General features: G+C 37.6%; 1 pseudogene; it reads left to right on the top strand.

Annotated features, from left to right (window-relative positions):
* Positions 1-1,953: 1,953 nt before the first annotated feature.
* On the top strand, positions 1,954-2,747 carry LOC123784891 (large ribosomal subunit protein eL8 pseudogene; annotated as a pseudogene).
* Positions 2,748-11,427: the final 8,680 nt, after the last annotated feature.

The raw sequence follows: 11,427 nt of genomic DNA, 5'->3' as shown, positions 1-11,427 counted from the left end.
TTTAAGATAATGCTGAGAGTTTAAGAAACTATGGAATATCCCAAAAGATATTGTTATTTTAGGCTTCCAAGCACCTAGAAGGCTGTTTGTAAATATTGGTTGAAGGAGAAATAGAAGAAAGGGAAAGATAAAGGAGTGAAAAGGGAAAGGAAAGAAAGAAAGTTGATGGATGCTGATATTTACATGAATTACTTTGAAAGGAAATGACAATTTAGAAGTAACCTTATTACCACCTTCAAAGTAAGCAAACTTCTTAGGACATGGTTTTCTCTTCTATGCCCCAAAAACGTATTCTGTACCTGGTATAGACCTAAGAAGAATCCAAGGGATTATCAATGTAAATGATGTGATACATGAGATGAAAAACCAAGTACTCATATGATGTACTGTAGACACTTTAAAGGTATGTTAAAGTTGAGTTCATTTTTTGCCACTAACATATGCCATTTTCAGGTCTTAAAGTCATATATGTCCACTCTACACAAAATGATCTCATGATTTTTCAGGCAGCGAGTAAGAAAGGAGGAAAGGAAGAGGAGACTTTTGAGAGAAAAAGCTGTGGTTGGAGGAGTGGTCAGTTGCAAGGAATTGACAAGGTAATACAGGTAGCCTGGTAATTAGAGAAACATCAAGGAAGTATACGTTTCGGTAAGTAGTCAGATTACGCTTAAGAATCCTCAGCCAGGAAAGTCTGATTCTGTCCATGATTCAGTAAATGATGCAAAACTAACTCTCCTATTGAGAATAACTATAAAACTAGACAAAATATATGAGGCAATTGTTCCAGGAATTGAAAAACAGTTAGTGCCAGCCTGCTATCCCTGAGAGAAGATAGACTTACAATCATGCCAACTCTCTGCCTAGGGAAAATGTCCTGACTGTGGCACAGGGAGCTGGAGCCCAAGCAAAGCATGATGATCTTTCTGAGTGGAGAAAATAGAAATCAAGTATAAGGTATTTAAAGTCACCAGACTCTGTGATGCAGGGTGCTGGGAAGGACAGCCGTGCAGTGGAGTAGATCCCAGAAGTCTCCACGTGGTCTCTCCACAAGTTCTTGGCTGAGGGTTTAGCTGAGTATGCGCAAGGTGAGCAGTGAATGGCTTACTGGAGAGTAGCAATAGAGTAGAAAATATAATTGAGTTACCAGAATATGAGCAGTGCTGGAAGATGTTGGAGTTCTAGTCCAGTAGGAGCGGAAAGACCTTGCTAACACTTTGGCATCCATTTAATATAGCAGAAACCCACTTGCTTTAGGAATAAGAACCATATCCCAGATATAACCTTAAAAAGTCTAAAATGAAACCATCTCTACACAAGTTCAACTTGATTAGTTACTAATTGGACAGTCTACCAGAATAAAAATCAACACTTTCCAGGAAAAAGATAACAGACTCTTAAGACTCTAAGATGTATCATTTATGCTGTTGAGAATGCAAGAACAATTACTAGACATGAAAAAAAAAAAAAACAGAAAAATGTGACCAATAGTCAAGAGATAAGCAGATAATGTATTTCAAGGTGAAGCAGATTTTGGAGTTAGGACACTAATGTTAAAACAGATATAATAAATATGTCCAAGTATTTAAAGAAAATATTGTCTTCATTGTGCATTTTTAGAGAATCCCAGCAGAGAGATGGAAGCAGAAAAAGAAAAAAAAAAAAAAGGAAATGGAATTCTTGAACAAAAGACTACAATGGCTTAGGATTTTTAAAATTCATCAGAAAGAATTAATGGTAGACTGAAAATAAAATAAGAGTCAGTAACAAGAAGACAGATTAATAAAAATAATCCAATCTGAAAAATGGAAAAAGAAACAGGTGGAAGAAAAGTGAAGAGCCTCGGAAATCTGTGGCACAATATATAATTTCTGATTTCTATTGGAACTGGAATCCCAGAAGAAGTGAATGATAATATTTTAAGAAATAAAGAGCTCTCTCCTTCAGCTATCCAAGATGCCAAAAGGAAAGCACACTAAGAAGAAGAAGGTGGCCCCCACCCCTGCTTTCATGAAGACGCAAGAGGACAAGAATGTGGTCATTCCTCTGTAGAGAAAAGGCCCAAGAATTTTGGCATCAGACAAGACATCAGCCCAAAAAGGACTTCACCGCCTTTGGCAGATGGTCCTGCTAAATCTGGCTGCAGGGGCAAAGGGCAATTCTCTATAAATGTCTAAAAGTGCCTCCGGTGATCAACCAGTTCACCCCAGGCTTGAACCACCAGCTACTCAACTACTTAAGCTGGCCCACAAATATAGACCAGAGACAAAGCAAGAGAAGAAGCAGAGATTGTCAGTCTGGGCTGAGAAGAAAGCTGCTGGCAAAGAGGATGTCCCCACTAAGAGGCCATCTGTCCTTTGAGCTGGGGTTAATACTGTCATCACATTGGTGGAAAACAAGAAGTTTCAGCTGGTAATGATTGCACATGATGTGGACCCCATTGAGCTGGTTGTCTTTCTGCCTGTCCTGTGTTGTAAGATGGGGTTCCCTACTGCATTATCAGGAGGACGGCCAGACTGGGGCATCTGGTCCACAGGAAGGCTTATACCACTCTTGCATTCATTTGGGTTAACTTGGAAGACAAAGGAGCTTTGGCTAAGCTGGTAGAAGCTGTCAGGACCAATTATAATGACAGATATGATAAGATCCACTGTCAGTGAGGAGGCAGTGTTCTGGGTCCAAAGTAGGTAGTTCACATTGCCAAGTTGCAAAAGGCAAAGCCTAAAGAACTGGCCACCAAACTGGGCTAAGTGCACACTGTTGAATTTTCTGTATATAAAAGTAATAAAAAGGGGTTCCTGGGTGGCTCAGTTGGTTAAGCATCTGACTCTTGAGTTCTGCTCAGGTCATGATACTCATGGTCATGGGATTGACCCTCAAGTCGGCCTCTGCACTCAGCAGGGAGTCTGCTTGAGATTCTCTGTCCTCTCTCTCTGCCCCTCCCCCTGCCCATGCACGTGTTCTCTCTCTAAAGTAAATAAATAAAGCTTTAAAAAAATAGTAATAAAAAGTTCTTTTTTAAAAAAAAAGGATGACTCAAATGTTCCTAAATTTGATGGAAAATGTCAACTTACACATTCAAGAAGCTCAGTGAACCATAAGCAAGATAAATGCAAAGTAAACTACATTAAGATCTTTATAGCCAAACTTCTAAAAGCCAAATATACAGAAATAAGTAAAATTAAAAACAATTATACACAAGGGAAATAACAACACAAATAGAGCCTTATTTCTTATCTGAAACAATGAAATCCAGAACACAATGGAACAAGATTTTTCAAATGTTAAAAACAAAATGAAATATAATAAAAAAATTCAGAATTCTAAAATAAATTATAGAAAATATATCCTTCAAAATTAACATAAACAAAGACATTTTCAAATAAGTGAAAACTGGAAGAATGTATTCTGATAGACCTGAGTTACAAAAAATAATTATGGATATTTTTAAGGTTGAAGGGAAGTGATACCACATGGAAATTTGGGTCTACAGAAAGAATGAAGACCACCAAAAATGGTAAATGAATGAATAAATAAATATAAAAGGCTATGCTTCCTCTTCCTTTTATAATTTCCTAAATGACAGTTGATCGTTTAAAGTGAATATAATAATTTTGTAAGGTAGGGTTTATTCATCATGTAGAAATAAAAGTATGGCAACATTAACACAAAGATTGGGGAATAAATGGAATTATACTGGGGCAGGTCTATTATATTTGTACACTGTGAAATGTGAAGAATTTGATGTGAAGTGTGAAGTGGAAGTGTGAGGTATTAAGTGTGAAGTGGTATAATATTGATTCAAATGGACTTTGATAGGTTTGGGATATATCGTAATCCCTTACTAATCATTTAAAAGTAATAAAACCCAATCATAATCATAATTACATTAAAAGCAAATTATCTAACTGCTCAAATAAAAAGGTTGAGATTGTCAAAATGAATTTGGAAAATGCAAGACCCTACTATATACTACTATATGAGATATAAAGATACAGTCAAGGTTGAAACTAAAATATATATATTTGAATTCACTTTGCTAAAATTTGCAAAGGACCTTTTTACATTTATGTTCATGACTGATATTGTTTTGTAAATTTCTTTCTTTACAATTTATGGAGACCAACGAGAATGAAAACACAACGGTCCAAAACCTATGGGACACTGCAAAGGCAGTCCTAAGGGGAAAATACATAGCCATCCAAGCCTCACTCAAAAGAATAGAAAAATCTAAAATGCAGTTTTTATATTCTCACCTCAAGAAGCTGGAACAGTAACAGAAGAACAGGCCTAATCCACGCACGAGAAAGCAGTCGATCAAGATTAGAGCAGAGATCAAAAATGAATTCATACACACACACACACACACACACACACAAAATGAACATTGTGACAAAATGGAGTTATTCCCAGAAATCAAGTTTGGTTCAACGTTAAAAATTAATATGTGGGCTGTCTGGTTTCAGCTAAGAGAGTTAGAAAACTGGATAGAGCTTTGCTTCCACCCTTATAATTAAGGGGAAAAAATAATAAACCAATGACCAAACAAAATTAATAACTTCTTGAGACCATTGGAGAACTGGCATGGCAGGGCAAAGGAATAACCTCAAATCCAGGGAGACAGCAGTGCCTACAAGAAGAAACAGAATTCATGCACTTGCTTACCAAGACCAAATGCTCCTGCATGCCATATAAGTCAGAAAAAAAAATTGAGCTGAAAAATTTTAATGAATTACTCAAGGCCACATATGGGAGTGAAGTCTCTGGGTAGTAGACATTGAAGGATTTTTAACCTCTAATAATCTCTTCCTCTATGTACCCCAGGAACTCAGGTAGAAGAGACTCTTCAAAAAGTTTCTCATTGTGCTGACTGGGGGAAGGGAATAGTAGCCACTGCTGAAAACTGCCCAGATTCGTCTCCAGTATCTCTTCTATGGAACAAATCTCTAACCTGCAGGAAGAAGAATAGTAAAAATAGCCTATTAAGGGCACTGGAGAAAATCCACAGTAGCTGAAGGAGGAGAAGAGAAAACTAAGTAAGTAAAACTCTACCCTGGGAGAGTGCCAGAAGTCAATGCTAGGTCTAGGACTACAGATGGTAGAGTGGCAGGGTACTTGTAAATGCCACACTCTCAAGATTCAAATCCACAATCCTTGCCTCATACCAAGGCTTAATGAGCAACAGAGAATGCCCCCTCCTCCAGTCTCCACCACCATGGTAATAAGCGCGGAGTAAAAGTAACATATATCTGATATCACTCCAATGAGATGGATTCTCTCGGGTGAACAGAGAGAAGGAAAACCCAAAGTCAAGTGGAAAATAGACATTGAAAAAAAGTCCTGGCAAATTAGCTCATTTTCTAACACAGGTATTACTAAAGGAATTTGAGACCATGGTGCACTGGAGATGATTATAACAGCAACAGCCTTCAAACCCAGCCCAAACTCCTGACAATATTAAAACGAAACCCTACGTTTAAGCTATGGAAGGCCTAGCATGAACAACTATACTCCAGCAAATTAGATAACCTAGAAGAAATGGATAAATTCTTAGAAACTTACAACCTATCAAGACTGAATCATGAACAAATAGAAAATCTGAACTGACCAATAATGAGTAAGGAGATTGACTCAGTAATCAAAACCTCCTGAGAGAGAAAATCCAACACCAGGTGGTTTCGCTAGTGAATTTTTACTAGTGAACATTTAAAGAAGAATTAATGCCAAATTTTCTCAAACTCTTATAAAAAATTACAGATGAAGGAACACTCCCAAACTCGTTGTATGAGACCAGCATTACCCTGATACCAAAGCCAAATTGGGACATCGGAAAAGAGAACTACAGTCCAACATCCCTGAGGAATATAGATGCAAAAATGCTCACCAAAATTCTAAGAAACTGAGTTCAACAGCACATTAACAGGATCATATACCATGTTCAAGTGAGATTCATCCCTGGAATGTAAAGGTGTTTCAAAATAAGCAAATCAATAAATGCGATATGTCACATTAATAGAATGAAGGAAGAAATCATATGATCCAATCAATAAATGCAGAAAAAACATTTGACAAAATTCAACACTCGTTCAAGATAAAAACTCTCAATAAATTGGGTATAGAAGGAACACACATCAACGTAATAAAGGCCATATAGGACAAACTCACAGTTAACATTGTACTCAATGGTGAATGGCTAAGCACTTTTCCTTTGAGACTAAGAGCAAGACAAGGGTGCCTACTCTCACCACTCTGATTCAACATAGTACCAATAGTCTTAGCCAGCGCAGTTAAGCAAGAAAAAGAAATAAAAGACATCCAAAGCAAAAAGGAAGAAGTAAAATTGTCTCTGTTTGCAAGTAACATGACCTTATATACAGAAAACACTAAACTCCCCACCAAAATACTGTTAGATATAATTGTTGAATTACTATCAAATTCAACAATACTATGGAAATACTATGGAGGCTCCTCAAAAAATTAAAAGTACAACTACTATCTGGTCCAGCAATCCCATCTGGGTATATATCCAAAGGAAATGTAATCACCTCAAAGAGATATCTATGCTCCCATTTTATTGCAGTATTATTCACAATAGTCAAGATACAGAAACAACCTAAGTGTCCATTCACAGAGACAGACTTTTGAAATGTGGGTAACTGTACACACCAGAATGTTTTTCAGCCATGAGAAAGAAAGAAATCCTGACATTTGTGATGACATGGGTGGACCTTGAGGGCATTCTGGTAAGCCAGAGAAAGCAAATACTGTATGATCTCACTTATATGTGAATCTAAAAAATAAATAAATAAAAGTTAAGCTCACATAAACGTAGTAGAATTGCCAGGGGCTGGGAAAGCAGAGAGATACTGGTTAAAGAGTACAAACTTCCAGTTGTAAGATGCACAAGTAATGGGGATCTAATGTTTAGCATGATGACTATAGTTAATAATACTGTGTTATATACTTGAATAGATCTTTAATGTTCTCACCACAAAGAACAAAATGGAATTATGTGAGGTGGTATACATGTTAACCAACCTTATGTTGGTAATCGCTTTATAATACGTATATATATGAAATCATCACATTTACCTTAAACATATACGATGCTATGTGTCAATTTTATTTAAATTAAGCAGGGGGAAGACTAGCAACAGAAATGAGGTGCTTATCTCCAAGCATAAAATGTATTGACCTCAGTATCTACTACCTTTTACAACATGCTCAGGTTTCAACAACAACCAAACATGATCAGGTTAAGAAAAAGCAAGAAAACACAAAGTCTGAAGAGACAAAGCAACCATCACAATCAGACTAAGACATGACACAGATGTGGAATTTAAAATAACTTATTAATATGTTAAATGATTTAATAGAAAAGATAGAAAAAATACAAGATCAAATAAGTAATGTCGGCAGAGAGAAGAAAATTATGAGAAAGAATTAAATGGAGTGGGAGATAACAGGCTTTCAGTTAGAGTATCAATAAGTCATGGGGATCAAAGGTAGGTCATAGGGAATCCAGTCAATGGTATTATAACAGCATTGTATGGTGACAGATGGTAGCTACCCTTGTGGTGAGCACAGCATAACATCTAGCCTTGTTGAATCACTATGCTATACACCTGAAACTAATGAAACATTGCATGTCAACTATACTTGAATAAAAAGAGTAAAATGGAAATGCTGGAAAACAAAACCATAATAATAGAGATGAAGATTGTCTTTCATGGGCTCATCAGTAGGCTTAATACAGACAAGGAAGGAATCAGTGAACTTGAATATAGGTCAATAGAAATTCCCCAAAAGAAATGCAAAAGAAAAAAGAATGCGTGGATCAGAATATAGCAGCCAACAGTTTCAGTTGATATTAAATGATCTAAAATATGCATAATTGAAATCCCAGAAGAGAAAGAGAATGGAGCTAAAGAAATATTTGAAGAAATGATAGCAGAGCATTTTCCAAAATGAGGAATAAACACCAAACCACAAATTCAAGAAACTCAGAGAATACCAAGTGGGATAAATACAAAAATACACACACAAAACCATCTAGGCGTATCTTTTTCCAACTGCTGAAAACCAAGAAAATAAGAAAAATCTCGAAGGCAGCTACAATTAAAAAAAAAAAAAGACATTATCTACAGAGGAACAAGGATAAGAGTTCCAGCATGTTCTCACCAGAGAACATGCAGTAAGAAGACAATGGTGTGGCATGTTTGAAATGCTGAAGGAAACTGTCAACCCAGAAGTCTATATCCACAAAAAATAGCCTTCAGAAACGAACTTGAAACAAAGACTTTCTCAAACAGATCAAAGCTGAAAGAATGAATGCATTGATAGCAGACCTACTTCATAAGAAGTGTTAAAGGAGCTTCTTCAGGCAAAAGGGCCATGAAAGTGCTCAGAAACTTGGATCCACACAAAGAAATGAAGAGAACGGAGGAAGAATAAAAGGGGAGTAAAATATAATTTTTTATTAATTTCTCTAAAAGATAACTTTTTAAAAAGATTTTATTTTATTTGATTTGAGAGAGAGAGAGAGCACAAGCAGGGGTGAGGAACAGAGGGAGAGGGAGAAGCAGACTCCCTGCTGAGCAGGGAGCCTGACACTGGGCTCCATCCCAGAACCCTGAGATCATGGGCTGAAGTCAGATGCTTAACCAACTGGGCTGCCCAGGCGCCCATCTAAAAGATAACTATTTAAAGCAAAAAGTAATAACAATGCATTGCATATTTACAGCCTGTGTAAAAGTAAAATTAATGACAATCTGGGGGAGGGTGGGAGGGAGGGATTGGAAATAGACTGTTCTAAAGGGGCTTAGCCTCCACGTGAAGCAGGATAATTTATTTGAAGTCAGACACAAATTATTTAAAAAGTATATTGTAAATCCTAAGACAACCACTAATAATTATTTTAAAGAAGTTAAATAATTCAATAGAGGAGATGAAATTGAATTATAATTGCTTAATTAAACCTACACACCTTAATTAAACCTACAAAAGGCAGAAAAAGAAAAGAAATCAAGAACAAATAGAAATCAGATATCAAGGTGTTTGGTTTTCACCCAACCATTTCAAGAGCCACTAAATGTGGAAAGGAGGAGGAGCTGGATATTCAGCTCCTGATTCTGGCTTTGGCCTTTAGGTAAAATATTCTGGAGTTAGCTTTTTTATTCCTGAAACTCTCCTCTCTGGAAAAGCACAGGATCCCTATGAAAAGCTGGTTTCCCTCCGAGCATCATCTCCGGGAGGCCTCACACGGTATAGTAGAAGTTGCCTCCAGTAGAATTCAAGGTTGGGGGATTCTGGCTCAACAAGATGGCCACTGGCCAATACTAAATAGTCATCATTGCAGACTGTTCCAAGGTCCTCTACAACCAGGAAAGAGGGGGCTGCCTGGAGAACAGAGGAGTCAAAAAGCCTTTGCACAGAGGCGGGACTTGAGCTGCATTCGATGATTGCATGCATGCAGGCAGGTTGCCCTGAGGGGAGGACCGGGAGATCATGGAATGGGGCCCTGGGGCGGGGGAGGTATTTGATTTTGCCTAAATATGGCAGTGATGGCTGACCCTACATCATCCAGTTAGAATGTGTTTGTCAGTATTGCAGACTCGTCCCTATTTGCTGTTAGAGGGGTAGCATCGGAACATAGTTATTACAAAGTCTTCCATGGCTGTTGGATCCCTTCTCTGAGACCTTCGAAATGATTTTAAGTCACCTTCATTCATGGTGGTTTGGGAGGGAGGTAAGACCTTTGAGTTACTCTCATTCTTACCTGATGGTACAGCCTGTCCTTTTGCTATATGCATTTTGCTGATATTTATGGAACAACTTATGCTGTCTAATCAAACAAATTAAAACACTGATTTTTGCTTTCCTCAACTCAGTCAATTTTTAATAATCATGTTGTCATTTTTTCCCCCAAACTTGGCACCAAAACTTTATTCATTCTTCTTAGAAATTCTGTCACCAACCTACTATAAAAACTGTCATTATCTCTCAAAGTCACAGTCCTGACATCTGTTAAGTAAAGGTTTATTTTACACTTCAAAAGTCAATCTGCACAGCTGACTAAACTCCTTCAGAATTTTACAGCTTGCTCTTGTCAAATATTTGGGAAAATAAAATTTGCTTTTAGAAAAATATTTGGTTTTCATAGAAAAGAAAATACTCCTTATTGATTAAAAAAAAAACGCTTTGTTTCTTTCCCTGAAAAAGAAAAAAAAATTTTTCATATCAATTGGTTTTCAGAAAAAAACATCTAAACATTTTTAAAAAGTTGGAAGAATTTCTGTGTGTTTTATTTCAAGTAACACACCAATTTCTCTCAGCTCACACCCCTGAAGGTTGAATGGGTCATCTAAGTTCCAGACACATTACTAGAAAGACAATCTCAGCAATGTGATTGGTCTTGAGAATGAGGGAAGAGACTGACGCTGCCTTCTCCCTGTCCCTCTGGGTGCCCCTAGCCTCTCTCCACAACCCCTGCCTGACAGATTTGAGTTTGAACCATGGTTCTCTATGCTAAAGATCCTCTCTGACCTCTAACAATCTGAGGGACAAATCTCCACTTGCTTTCTAATGCCTCCGGAAACAAAGCAAGGGAACAAACATCTAATAGATATCTGCCCTGTAATGGGCTTTGTGCAAAAAACTTTCTGTGTGCTACCTTGTTTAATCCTTATGAGTCCTACGAGAAGAGTATTGTCTCTGGGTCTCACTCAGATCAAAGCTTGTGTTTGACTCTTGATCTTGGCTGCTTCCCAGCCGCTACATAATACTGTACTTAATCTTTTTACCAATATACCTTTTTTTGGGTTTTGTGTCTTACGATTTCAAGCTTCAAACTTTTCCCTAATGAGAATGCTCGTCTCTGCAGCTACACACATTTCTGATCCTGCACATTCCTAACTGCAGCTCTGTGCTTTAGAAGTCCTTCCAGACAGACTATGATCTGGGGATGCTACCTTCTTCCTTATGTGGATCTACTATCCAATGGAAATAGTGATGGGCATGACTAGGGAGTTTATAAGAACGTCCGTAGGTGAGTTCATGTGTGGAGGTGAGACAATGTGCCGCCGCTGCTGACACAGAAGTCATGACACCTGCTCTCACTTCCCACAACCCAGGTCTTGTCCCCACTGCAAGAGGTAACAAGGAGGAACGAGCCACAAGAAACCAGGAGACCTGGTCTCGGCTACTTGTTCTGCTTTTAATTAAACATTTCACCCTGGAAAGAAATCACTTGGACTCTTCCAACTCCATTCTCTTTTTGTTGAATAAAGGGGAGATGATAGTGCCTACCTCTTTGGTTGCTATAAAAACCAAGGGAGTCATGTACAAGTCATTTGAAAACTCTAAGGGGCTTTTAGGGATGTTCCCATTAAAATTCATTCTTAATACACCTTGGATAGAACCCTTCAACGT

The sequence above is a fragment of the Ursus americanus genome, chromosome 31, assembly GCF_024610735.1.
Source record: "Ursus americanus isolate L20-20 chromosome 31, mUrsAme1.1.p, whole genome shotgun sequence".
NCBI classification, from domain to species: Eukaryota; Metazoa; Chordata; class Mammalia; order Carnivora; family Ursidae; genus Ursus; species Ursus americanus.
This window is presented reverse-complemented; position numbering and strand designations above follow the sequence as displayed.